This window comes from Alligator sinensis, unplaced genomic scaffold, assembly GCF_000455745.1.
Source record: "Alligator sinensis unplaced genomic scaffold, ASM45574v1 scaffold207_1, whole genome shotgun sequence".
NCBI classification, from domain to species: domain Eukaryota; kingdom Metazoa; phylum Chordata; order Crocodylia; family Alligatoridae; genus Alligator; species Alligator sinensis.
The window spans coordinates 1,824,450-1,835,917 of NW_005842112.1; the positions used below are offsets into that span (position 1 = coordinate 1,824,450).

General features: G+C 38.8%; 1 long non-coding RNA gene across 1 annotated transcript in view; it reads left to right on the forward strand.

The window, feature by feature from the left end:
• The window catches only part of LOC112550443, a 44,058-nt gene extending 38,740 nt beyond the window's left edge, over positions 1 to 5,318 (forward strand). Inside the window, exons 2-3 of the long non-coding RNA XR_003094296.1 lie at positions 1,757 to 1,877; positions 5,209 to 5,318. This is a non-coding gene — a long non-coding RNA (uncharacterized LOC112550443). The remainder of the gene's footprint in view (positions 1 to 1,756; positions 1,878 to 5,208) is intronic.
• Positions 5,319 to 11,468: the final 6,150 nt, after the last annotated feature.

An 11,468-nucleotide genomic window follows, 5' to 3' on the forward strand; every position in this document is an offset into this window, starting at 1 on the left:
TCAGACTTCTTCAACACCTGACCGTCACTGGTGGCTAGGGTCAGTGTCCCAGACAGAAGGGGAAGTATGCATGATAGATGGCAGCATGGAGAGCCAGCTGCATCATCCTAGCATTCCTACACACAGATAAAATCTGCTGCTTTAAGAGAAAAATTGAGGGTTAAATAGCTGTCAGTTGACTTCCTGAGCTGTCTAAATATTGAGATTACCCTGGAATTACTGGAGCAATAAATAGCTCCAACTATTGAAGTCAATAAAAATCTTGGCCGTCCGCCTGAACACTAATTAGCATTTCCATCTTGTTATTGCTCTATGTTTTTGGGACCTGCAATGTACGTATTTTTGACCTCATATATCTTAAAGAAGCTTCACTCTCGACCTTGAGATTGCTTTCTAAGAGCTGCTTTGTCTCTGGGAAGTTGGGGTAACATATTTTACTCCATTTGCATTTGTGCTTTTTTAATAGTAAGTGGCAATGAAATAAACCTTCCCAGTGGAATCAGCCGTCTACATAGAAACAAGATTATATCACAGGAGGCAGTGACACTGCTACCACGGGCTGAGCTCAGGGCTCATTTTTCAAAGCCTTTGTCCTTTGAATTTTCTCAGAGAAAAAGTTCTAGTTGAATATATTGCAGATGGGAAAGGAGGGGAAAATCCATGCTACATTTATTGCTTCCCTTTTCTTTAATTGTCTTTGCAAGCCAGGAAAAGACGTGTGCCATTTTATAATGTCTAAAGTGTAACAACCACGATTTGTACATGGATCCCTTCTTGACCGCTGCCATCTTGAATAAGGAGCCTAATCAAGAACTGTTAAGTTTCTAACCTAATGCTGCTAGAAACGCCTAGAGAGATGGTGTCAGCCCTGCATTCACTGTGCCATGTCGCTCCTAAGTATGAGCAAATCGGCTTGGATAAAACAAGGACTTATCTGGGGAAATGACCTACTGCTGACGATGGGTGTCAGCAGTGGGTGCAGCAATATCGGCTTAGCAGTGAGGTTAGACAAAGACAAACTGTCTGCCCTGTTACAGAAACAGAAGTTAAAAACGGTTCAAGCTTTAACACCTGAGACAGCGAAGTGAATGAATGACCAGCAATCAGCCGTCATTCAGATTTTTTACCCTTTTAAGTAAACACCTGTTTACTGTTTGTTTTTTTTCACTTGTGTTATAGTGGTACAAATTTAACTCCTTTGCTGCCCTGGATTCCTTGCCAAGTAGCTTTCTAGTACGTTACTACTGAATTAAATGTTCCTATGGTTTCTGATTTGCCTTTGCTACAAAAGCTGTGATATTTTCACAGTATTGTTCAGACACTGTAACAGCATCCACTTTGCTGGAGGTCTATGTTTGATTTTCATAAAATAGTGAAGACATTTCTGCAATCAGAAATGGTAGCTTTAATGGGGGTGTTGCATAAAAAGAATTAAGACGAAGGCTACCATTCACCAGTAACTTTTGGAGATACTTGCATGTATTTCTTGGCCATGTTTGATTTTTGGCTAGGAAGGGTGCTTAGCAATAGGGACATTTTGAAAAAACAATTTTTTGTGGTACAAAATGTGATTTGGTTATAGATGAAAACACATAGACATTGCATAGTATACAATTTCTTGTAACCCGGTTGGAGATGGACTAGACTCTGCACAGTATACAGCAAGAGAACATGCTGACTTGTGGTTTGCTTTATATGATGTACTAGAAAATCTGGAATTGACTTGCAAAATGTTTTTTCTCTTCTATTTTTTCAGAATGGGGAGAACTAACCAACTAAGGGAAGGAAAAAAATAACCATCTCTCCACTCTGTGTCTTTTGAACAAAGATAATTTTGATGGAAAGTAGTGGACTTCACCCATTCACTGACTCCTAAGGTATGAGAAAAATGTCCCACCTTAGAAACAGTAAGAGTGACTGGGATGGCTTATATCCAGTGTATGAGATGCACTGAAATAAAAAGAGATATGAAATATTTAATATCACTGCGTGTTCTGTGATGCACAGCATTTTGGAATAGGAGGTTTAAAGGCAGACTGCAGAAAATGAATTCTCAGCAGCATGAAATTCCCTATTTTAAGACCATCCAGCCTCTCCCCTCACCCACTCATTAAACAGGAAATTTCTATCTATGCATCTCAACGTGACTAATGCAAACTCAAACCGAAGCGTGTACTGTACTATTATTCACTTTTTAAGAAAGCTTGCAAAAAAATTGCAGGAACTGCACCTTCAGTGAAGTGGAAATAACTTCCCAAACAAGGAATAAAATCTATTTTGGGGGGCAAATGAAAACTATGGTTTTGTGTTATTGTTTTTCAGTGAAAACTTGTCAAGTAAAAATGTTGAGGAAAATGAAACATTTTATTTTTTGTGAAATGTTCTCAAGAAAATATCACATTCTTTCAAGGCAGTTAAAGCATAATTTAAATTCTGTGCGAAGAGTTATCTTTGAGCCTTAGTTTTCCATTTGTCATCTAGGTGTTTATGACAATGATTTAAGACAAACCGGCTACTTAATAAGAGCCCCGAGTCTTCATGTCTTGTATAAGGAAGGTGCTGACTTGAAATCACTGAGATTGGAACATAAATTTGGAGGCTAATTTTTGTTTGTGTGTTTTAAAAATAAAAAGTACGGCATGTGAGCTCCATAATGAAATGCTGTCCACGTTATTAGCAGTTCAGTGAAGTCTAAGGACTTTATTGATGGGTAATTAATTACAATCAGGAAATTTTAATGATGTTATAAATTATAGACTATTAGTTAGAGCACCTTGTGAAAAGTCATTAGATGCTTGAGATTTAAATTGAAATTTGGTAATGCAGTATTTTGTATTTATTACCTTCTGTCAGATGAGTTGTAAAATGAAGACATCAAAAACAGCCTGATCAGCACAGGTAGTTTGGATAGATAACTGACTTCGCCCCCCTCCCCTCTCTGCCCAACTTCCCACCTCCTGCTGCTGTGATGGGGCTGTCATGGCAAGGTCTGTAATAAAATATCCTAATCTGGCTAGTATTCAGGTGAGAAGTTGGGGAAAAAAGTTTCAACTACTTGGTTGGTCTAATAAAAGATATCACATCTACCCAAAGAAGCTTGCCTGCCTAGTTGGCAGGTGTTATGATGACATATAGGAAGAGAGAAAGCTATTCAGAGACTCTCTTGTGGGCTTGTGCCTGTGCTCTTTACTCAAATTCAATATTCAGGAATTGGAAATTTAGCCTCAGCAACCTCATATGAGATTGGGACCTAAAACTCAGCCTAAGAAAAATGGAAGTTGGGTTATGGACTGGCTGTAATTGTTTATATTGGATTTTGTGCATGGGGGAAACTGGGGGAATCCCGTTTGTACCATACCAGCTGAAAAGTCCCAAATGAAAACCACTTAAAGGAATTTTATGGCATCCAGCAGAAAGGAGACCATCACTAGTGTTGGCAGTTGATGCTGCAGTGGGGTAGGTCTAGTCTAAATTCAGGACTGAACAGTTGAAATGATGATTTCCATGGTTTCTAAAGAGCTACAGAGGCCATGACTCATTAGTGATACAAAATACTGTAGCTTTTTCTCTTTAATATTTCATTATTTCAGGCCAGATTCTTATACATTACTTGTGAGTACTTTCATGGGTCCTCGATGGTTGTGCTTCAGATTTACCTTTGTAAATGAGATCCGCTTTGCTCTTGGGTGCATGAAAGGGTTCAGTTAACGGGAATACTCAAAGCCTGTTATTGTAACACAGCTCTTGTGTTTAGATGCTTGTCTGGTGGCATAGTTCTTTATAAGAAATGGAATAATGTTTTAGAAAAATTATTCAAGACCTGCTTAAGGGAAGACATTATAGCAGCCAATGCAGGGCTAGTAAAATAGTCTCTAAGCTGTGAAAAAGCTGCAGGTGACGGTCAGCAGATTTTGGGAGTAATGCATGCCATTTAACACTGATTTGTGCCTCACTTACTCAAACCCAAAATAGTTGAGGTGCTCGCAGCATAACGAGGAAAAGGTGTAAAATGTCAATACCTAAGAAATGTCATGATCAATTCAGAGGATGCGTATCTTTTAAAGGACAAATGGTTGGAAACCTGTAAGTACATGTTGCCGTGAGAATTGACTGCTCCACTGAACTTCTCCAAAGTGGCAAGAGCCGCGCAACAGCAGGCTTTTGTGGCGCTGCTGGGACTCTCCTTTTTTTTGCAACGAAAGTTAAGTGCCAGCTTATGACAACTGCTCAAAAGCCGGAGTGGAGCGAACATGACCAGTAATCTGTGCAGCTGCTGAATCCTCACTCTTTCATCCATCTTCACAAACTGAAAGATTAAGACAATGTGCAAAACAGTTCACTCAGAGGAACTCAATATCCGTAAGTGCTTTAAAAACATCAACTGCCTTTCAATCACGATGCCAGTAGCCTTCATATCCTGTGGAGAAAAGGACTCCTTTTAGTGTATTAGCTTAATTTCAAGAGACTTGATGAAATATGAGCTTTTCTGGCTGCTTTCAGGCACAGTGATGCTTTGCAAGGACTCAAGCTACATTAGGAAAAAGAAAACCAATCCATGCTGATAGGCATCAAACCTGCTGCTGCTGTATGTGTCTAGCTGCATGTACATTTGCTCCTGTGTTCCAGGACTTGTATTCATAAAGCCTGACTCATATTCATAAAGCTCAGTCTATTTGAGATATTTAAATCCAACTTTCTCTTCTTGGTAAATGGCAATATTAAACTGTGGTACTGCATATTTATTAAATACCTGGAAATCAGAAAATAGAGAAAATGGAAGAAATCTTTAGCTGCAGCCTGTAATTTCAGCTGTGAGCTGACAGCTATTTGCAGAAAGGTATTTTGCATAGTAATTCCACCTTACAAATACTTGCAGAAGTGTATATCTGTTTCAGGCCCTACAAAGATGTATAAAGTTTTATTTTATGGGCTGACTCTGAACTCATTGATACTCAAGTAAAGCAGAAATAACTATCCAAGGCAGATGGAAACAGATGATGCTTAAGAGACTATTATGTAAATGCCATTACTGTGCCAAGTGGCATGTTAATATGAACACATGCTAAATGGTCAACTCTGGAAGCACCGGTTACTGAAAATTTGCAAGTGAAAGAGGTGATTTAAAGAACTCATCAAACCAGGAATTGGCTTGACCATTTTCCCTGAATAATGTTCACTCCCATCTTTTTTTCTCTGTATCTGATTCAGCAATGAAGACGCTTTCCATTTTCTTAGTACAAAGAACACCTTTGACTATATTATTATGTTGCTATTGGTAGCAACGGTTTGCACTGGTGAGGAGATATGATAAGCAAGAACGGAGAAGAAATTGGCACCCATTGCTTGTACAAAGGAGAAGTGAATAAAACCTATAATTTTCCTTCAGGTATTTATACTTTTTAAAAGTTTCACTGTGTTTCCTTCATACAATCAAATTTCACTCATATCCATAACTTCCATACAAAATAAAGGGGCTTTTTAAAATCATATATTTTATTTAAACTGCAGGAAACATTTTAACAACTTTCTTTCTGGGTAAGTTTCTATACACAAGCACATGCCACAGGGCAGCTGGCGTGTGGTAAAGCCTCTGTCTAGTGGTAAACTGATCACATGTCCATACCCTGCATTTCTCATTATAAAGTATTTTATTCAATCCTTAGATAATTTTGCTGGCTCTTTTGTGTCCTCCCATTTAGAAACTTTCTTTTCATCATGCTAGAATACTGTGCTCAGTCTAGGACTTCCCAGTGCTTTATAATAGATAAAAATGATTCTTATTGACACAAGGAATATATTAATCCTTTCTATAGTAGTATCACATTTGGACAGTTGGAGTGACTTGCTTGCCCTCTACATCTCCTAGATTCTTTCCAAAATCCAGTTTCCATTCTACAAACATGGCTTGACTTTCTTGTTCCTAAACGTATGTCTTTGCATTTAGCTGTATTAAAGCACCGCCCCCCCTCTTTTTTTGCGAACATGCCTGTGTTACCAAATGAGTAATGCTCTATATGAATATTTTCAAGCACTAACTTCATAACTTCATAGCTGGTTGGCTCTTTTTGTAGCTGGGTGGTCATTTTTATTGTGCGATAATTAATTTGCACTTGTTGCTGGTCTTACTTCGCATGTGTGGCCCGTCTAAATTTATTGTGCCATTAAGCACTAAATTGCATAATATATGTAACATGTAGCAGGGGCCTTTAATGACAGCCCTGTCGTCTTTATTATTTACCACTCTTTCAGTGATTTGTCATCTGCAAAAATATACATCACCAGTGCTTTTATAGTTATTTACACATTATTAATAAAGATATTAAATGACATTAGGCATAGCGCTGATTTTTTTTTTTTTTTTTTTTTTTTTTTTAAGGACCCCACTGGAAATGTCCTATTTGATGATTTTCATTTACTGCTTTGGGTATGTTGTCAGCCAGGTCTTAATTCATTTAATTATGTTTATTACTAAATAATACGGGCATATTAACCAAAATATCAACCAGTACTAAGACAGCTTCCCTATAGTAGTCTAAATATATTGTATCTGGTTTGGGCTTCTTAATGGCAACTTTGAATTGTGGGTGTTTGCCACTTTCTACCGTTTACCAATCTTAACTGGTTTGGGCCATAATTGTTTTATTCTTTTCAGTGTTCTGCACTAATTACATTTTTAAATTTGAAAGTGCTGTATGAAATTATATGAATAAATATTCAAGGCAGTCTTCTCAATTCCCTTTGAGAAGCTATGTTAATTTCCAGTGCCTAACAAATGATCAAATAATTTATGCATTGTAATATCTTTAAAAAAAAAAAAAAAAAAAAGGGAAAAATACATAATTATAAGGAAATGTTTAACTGGAGTAATACAAAATAAATGGCACCCTGGAGGAAGTATCTATACCCTATTGGCTTATTACCAAAATCACATTGTTAGTTTATCAACCTGTTTTATATGAATGTACTTTTAGTGTTTTAATACTGTACCGTTGTATTAAACTCTTTCCTTAATCTTCTTCAGCTATTCAAAACATTTATAATTATCAGGAAATGTTTAACTGGAGTAATACAAAATAAATGGCACCCTGGAGGAAGTATCTATACCCTATTGGCTTATTACCAAAATCACATTGTTAGTTTATCAACCTGTTTTATATGAATGTACTTTTAGTGTTTTAATACTGTACCGTTGTATTAAACTCTTTCCTTAATCTTCTTCAGCTATTCAAAACATTTCCCCTTATGTATGTTAACACAGTTTAGTACAAAGGATTCCACTGATGAAGTGCAACGAGGAATATGAAGTAAAATGGTTTAAAAATTAAATAGGAAAAGTTTTCCCATTAAATGATTTGCTTTTACAAGGACAAAAAAACTGTGATGAAATTTGAAACTAAATCTAAATCATAAATGGTAACTTTATTATTCCTTGCACTGTACTTTTACCTATCATTTCTATTTCAGATGCTTGGTACTCGCCTTCCAAAATCCCCTCCACTATCTTTTAGAGATTTTTCACCACTGTGAGACATCTTACACTTTTCAATATTTTATTTACATGCTCAGATTTGTCTACAACTCTGAACTGTTTTTGGTGGCTGTTCAAAGTCGGAGGCTGGAAACCAAGATCAAACACCAGAGTCAGGGTTAGGCCTTCTAAGCCAGCCAGAAGCGCAGAAGAGCAGCCTGTTGCTCAGACCCTTACTGTTGTCCAGTCTGATTTTATAAAGGCCTACCTATGAGGGGTCTACTTTTTGTAGGATGGCTATCCCAGTCTCTGATCACTTCTAGCCTCTGCGGAAGGGCAGATTAGGAGGGGGCGCAGAGGCACGGATGTACCTTGCGCTTTCAGCTGACATTGCAAGGATAGGACTTTTCCTAAATTTGTGAAGAAAGAATTCCCACTTCCTTTTCCCCTCCATGACATGTCTCATCCCCTCCCATTTTCCCACTCTCTTGACTACCACTGCTGCAGGGAGGAAGAAGGGACTCTACAGCTGCTCCTGCCCTGCTCCACCTGGGCCCTTTTTGGAGCTGGACTCAGCTAAGGATAGCAACAGCAGTGGGTGGATTCCTCCTACCGGCTCCATTTCCTCCCGGGTGTTTCCTTACCAGCCTCGGAGCAGGAAGCAGGGACGGGAACCCACCTGCTGCCACCACCACTGCCACAGCTGTCACCACCCAACCCCAGCTCTCTGTGCAGCTTGGCTGGAGCAGTTCCCCCATTCATCCTGGGCCAGTGGCAGGTAAGGAAGCGGGAGGGGGAAATAAAGAGGAGGTCATGTGTTGCTGAACGCCAGGGATCATGGTTTTCTCTGGTTTAAAAAAAAAAAAATTCCCCAATTTTTGGATGAAAAAAAGTAACCCCAAAACCTCACTTTTCTGTGAGTAAAATGAAACACCACTACACACACACACACACACACACACACACACACACACACACACACACACACACACGCGCGCGCGCATATATATTAGTGATGTTTCATTTTGATCCTGGAAAAACAGGGATTTTGGGGTTCATTTTTTAAATTGAAAAATTGGGGTTTTTTTTTTAATCAGAGAAAACCAGGATCTCAGCTGAACACAAAGGGGAACAGAGGGTGAAGAGGGGAGTAAACTTCTTACCTACCTAGAGGACTTTAAGTCCCCCACTTCTGCTCTCACTGTGGGGAGTGAATGCCCATTGGGGAGGGGGGAAAGCTTGGGGCAGGGGTGAGCTCATCCCTGCAGCTCTTCTGCAGCCCCCTTTACACAGTCCTGGATGCTGCCATAGGATCGTTTTCAGGCTCACTATATCCTTAGGCCTGCTTACACTGTGCATGAACCTTTTTTTTGTGAATATTTGTCCCTCTAGTTGTGAGGCAGTGAATGTTCATGAAAAATATTCATGCCTGCTTAAAAAAAATGCACAGAACATTTTGTTTATGCCAAACTTGCCAAAACTGGAGTTGGCTGGGAATTTTTTGGACCTACAATACAAGCTGTAGTGCCACTTCTAGCTTGTTAGTGAAGTCTTCCAGGGTGGAGACCATCTTTGCAGGAAAGGATAGAGCAGAGGAAATGTTTTTAATAGCATTTGTACAAAAGGAAGGGGTTAGATAAAGTGAACACATTCAGAGGTCTCTATGCTATCTAGCTGTTATTCTTTAGGCTATATAATGGCCAAAGATGGCCTCCCATCAAGTGTGACACCTACCAATTTAAGCTTACATCCTACAATACAAGCTGTATGGGAGGACTCCTTTTATTCTCCTGCATAGATCAAAATTGACTTCAGTGGAGAGCCCTACAAACACGGTGCCTACCTTGTGTCTGCGTGACCCGGCCGTGGTTCTTTCTGTTCATACCAGGTACAAGTGCTGACATTGAGACGTACGGTTAAGATCCAAATCTTGGCTGAAACAATGTACAGGACACAGAGAATGAATCCAGTCACTGAATGTCCTTTAAACGGTTATGCCAGGACTAAAGTTGGTGCCAGATATTTGGAAAACAACACTTGGCAATGTGTGCCTGCATGCGTGCGAGGGCAAGGAAGATATCAGTTTAGAAATGAGTATCTTCAAAGTTACTCACAGCTTCTAATGGGGTTCCTATTAAATGTCATATTTCCTGTCTAAATAAATAGGAATTATAGATACCCTTAAGATCCTGAATGGAAAGTTAGATATCGGTATTTATGGAGTTGTTACTCTAAGTTAATAGCTTAGTGTATCCTCTTTAGAAAAGCTTTACTTTCATTGTTTTGATAACACTGTGCAGCACAGTGTAGAATCTCCCATGGTAAGCATAAATGACATCAAAAGCACTTGCCTCTGATTGCCTGTCATACCTAGTAGTGAGAGTCGATAGGGAAAAAAAGCTGACATAGCTTGAATGCATTATAAATAAAGCTGTCTTCGAAGACTATAAAACGTTTCATGGAAACAAACACATTAGTAGTCAGTATCATCAATCACTTCACTTAATCTTGGCTAAGCAAAGAATTGGTGCATTATATGAACATTTGTATATGCGATATTAGAGGAAAACAGGGATTTTAAGCATCTTTAGGTTAAACCACAAACAATAGTGAAGTGCTTAGTGCAGGCAAATGATGTCGTTCAGTTCCAAACAGTGCGGATGAATTATTTTCTCTCATCCCTCTGGTTCTCTCTCTATTTATGTCCGTTGTGTGTTTTCTCTTCTGCTGCCTGGCCAAGTGCATTGTGGTTCTAGCTCTATTGCTATTTGCCTTTCACAAGTAAATGCAGAAGCACTGGCATGTTGATTGACTAAGTATATACTATTCGGGGGCCATAGCTAGAGGGGAAATAAAGAGAAAATTAAATTCAAAGCTATGATGATTTACACTATTAGAAGTTCTGACCCAGGGAGGACCAGCACCATTAATTTAATTAGTTGTAACAAAGCTAATCTATTACTGGTTTGTTGATGATGCTTTTTGAGCCTGTTTCCTAGGCAAAAAAAATGATTTTGGTTAGGGATTTGCCTCAGCCAAAACTTGGAGTCTGAACACCCTGGAACCTTGGCTCAGATCTGGGTCAGGCCTAATTGCACACCCCCTATCTATAACGAGATAATCCTAAATCCTGTATGGGAACATGCCTATACTTTGGCCAGTTGGGACCAGATTGTAATTTCTTAGAAGAACATAGTGACGAAAGGGGCCTGCTGAGTCATCAAATCCCATCCCCTTGGGCATCCATGTCACAAATTACCACAAATCATTTATGCTTTGGACCCCATCTGTATTTTCAGTAATTATGCAATGCATTTCTTCTGGCCACCAAAGATTATTGCATATGCTGCCCTTGAGTGCTTTTTATAGGCGTGCCATATCTTTTCCCACGGCATCCTTGCATCATCCTCTTAATGAGCTGAACTCTGTTCTCTGCACTTTCACTAGTGTAGATCCACAGTAATTCCTTTGAAGCCATTGGTTTGGAAACTGCTTGTGCTGACTGTTTCTGGAAAGCACATTCCCGCTTTTTCAGTTCCATAAGTATCACTACAAAAATGCCAACTGGTTGTTGTCATAACTCTAATTACTACCCTATTTCTAATTATGCCCTTTGGGAACCCAACTTATATTGCATTGCAATAACTTAGCTTCTGTAAATTATCACATTCTGCCAGTTTCAAGATGCTAAAGAACTGTTTTTTCCTTTTCTGAAGAAGCCCAAGGTCTGATGGCTAAATACCAGCCAAGAAAATTATAAAAAAAATAAAACAGCTGATTTAACTTTTGAAAAGGCTATCTTTCTTTAAAAAAATTTACCCTAAGCATTTCCACCTTTGCTCTTCCTCTCCTTTGATCAAACATTATTAATGGAGATGCACAAAGTAAAAATAACTGTGGTTCTGAGTTTGCATTTCTTTTTTTGTTCACTGGGTATATGTTTTGTTCTGAAACCCTGACTAACTGTCAAATGGCGGGGCATAATGGGTGATCAAACAGA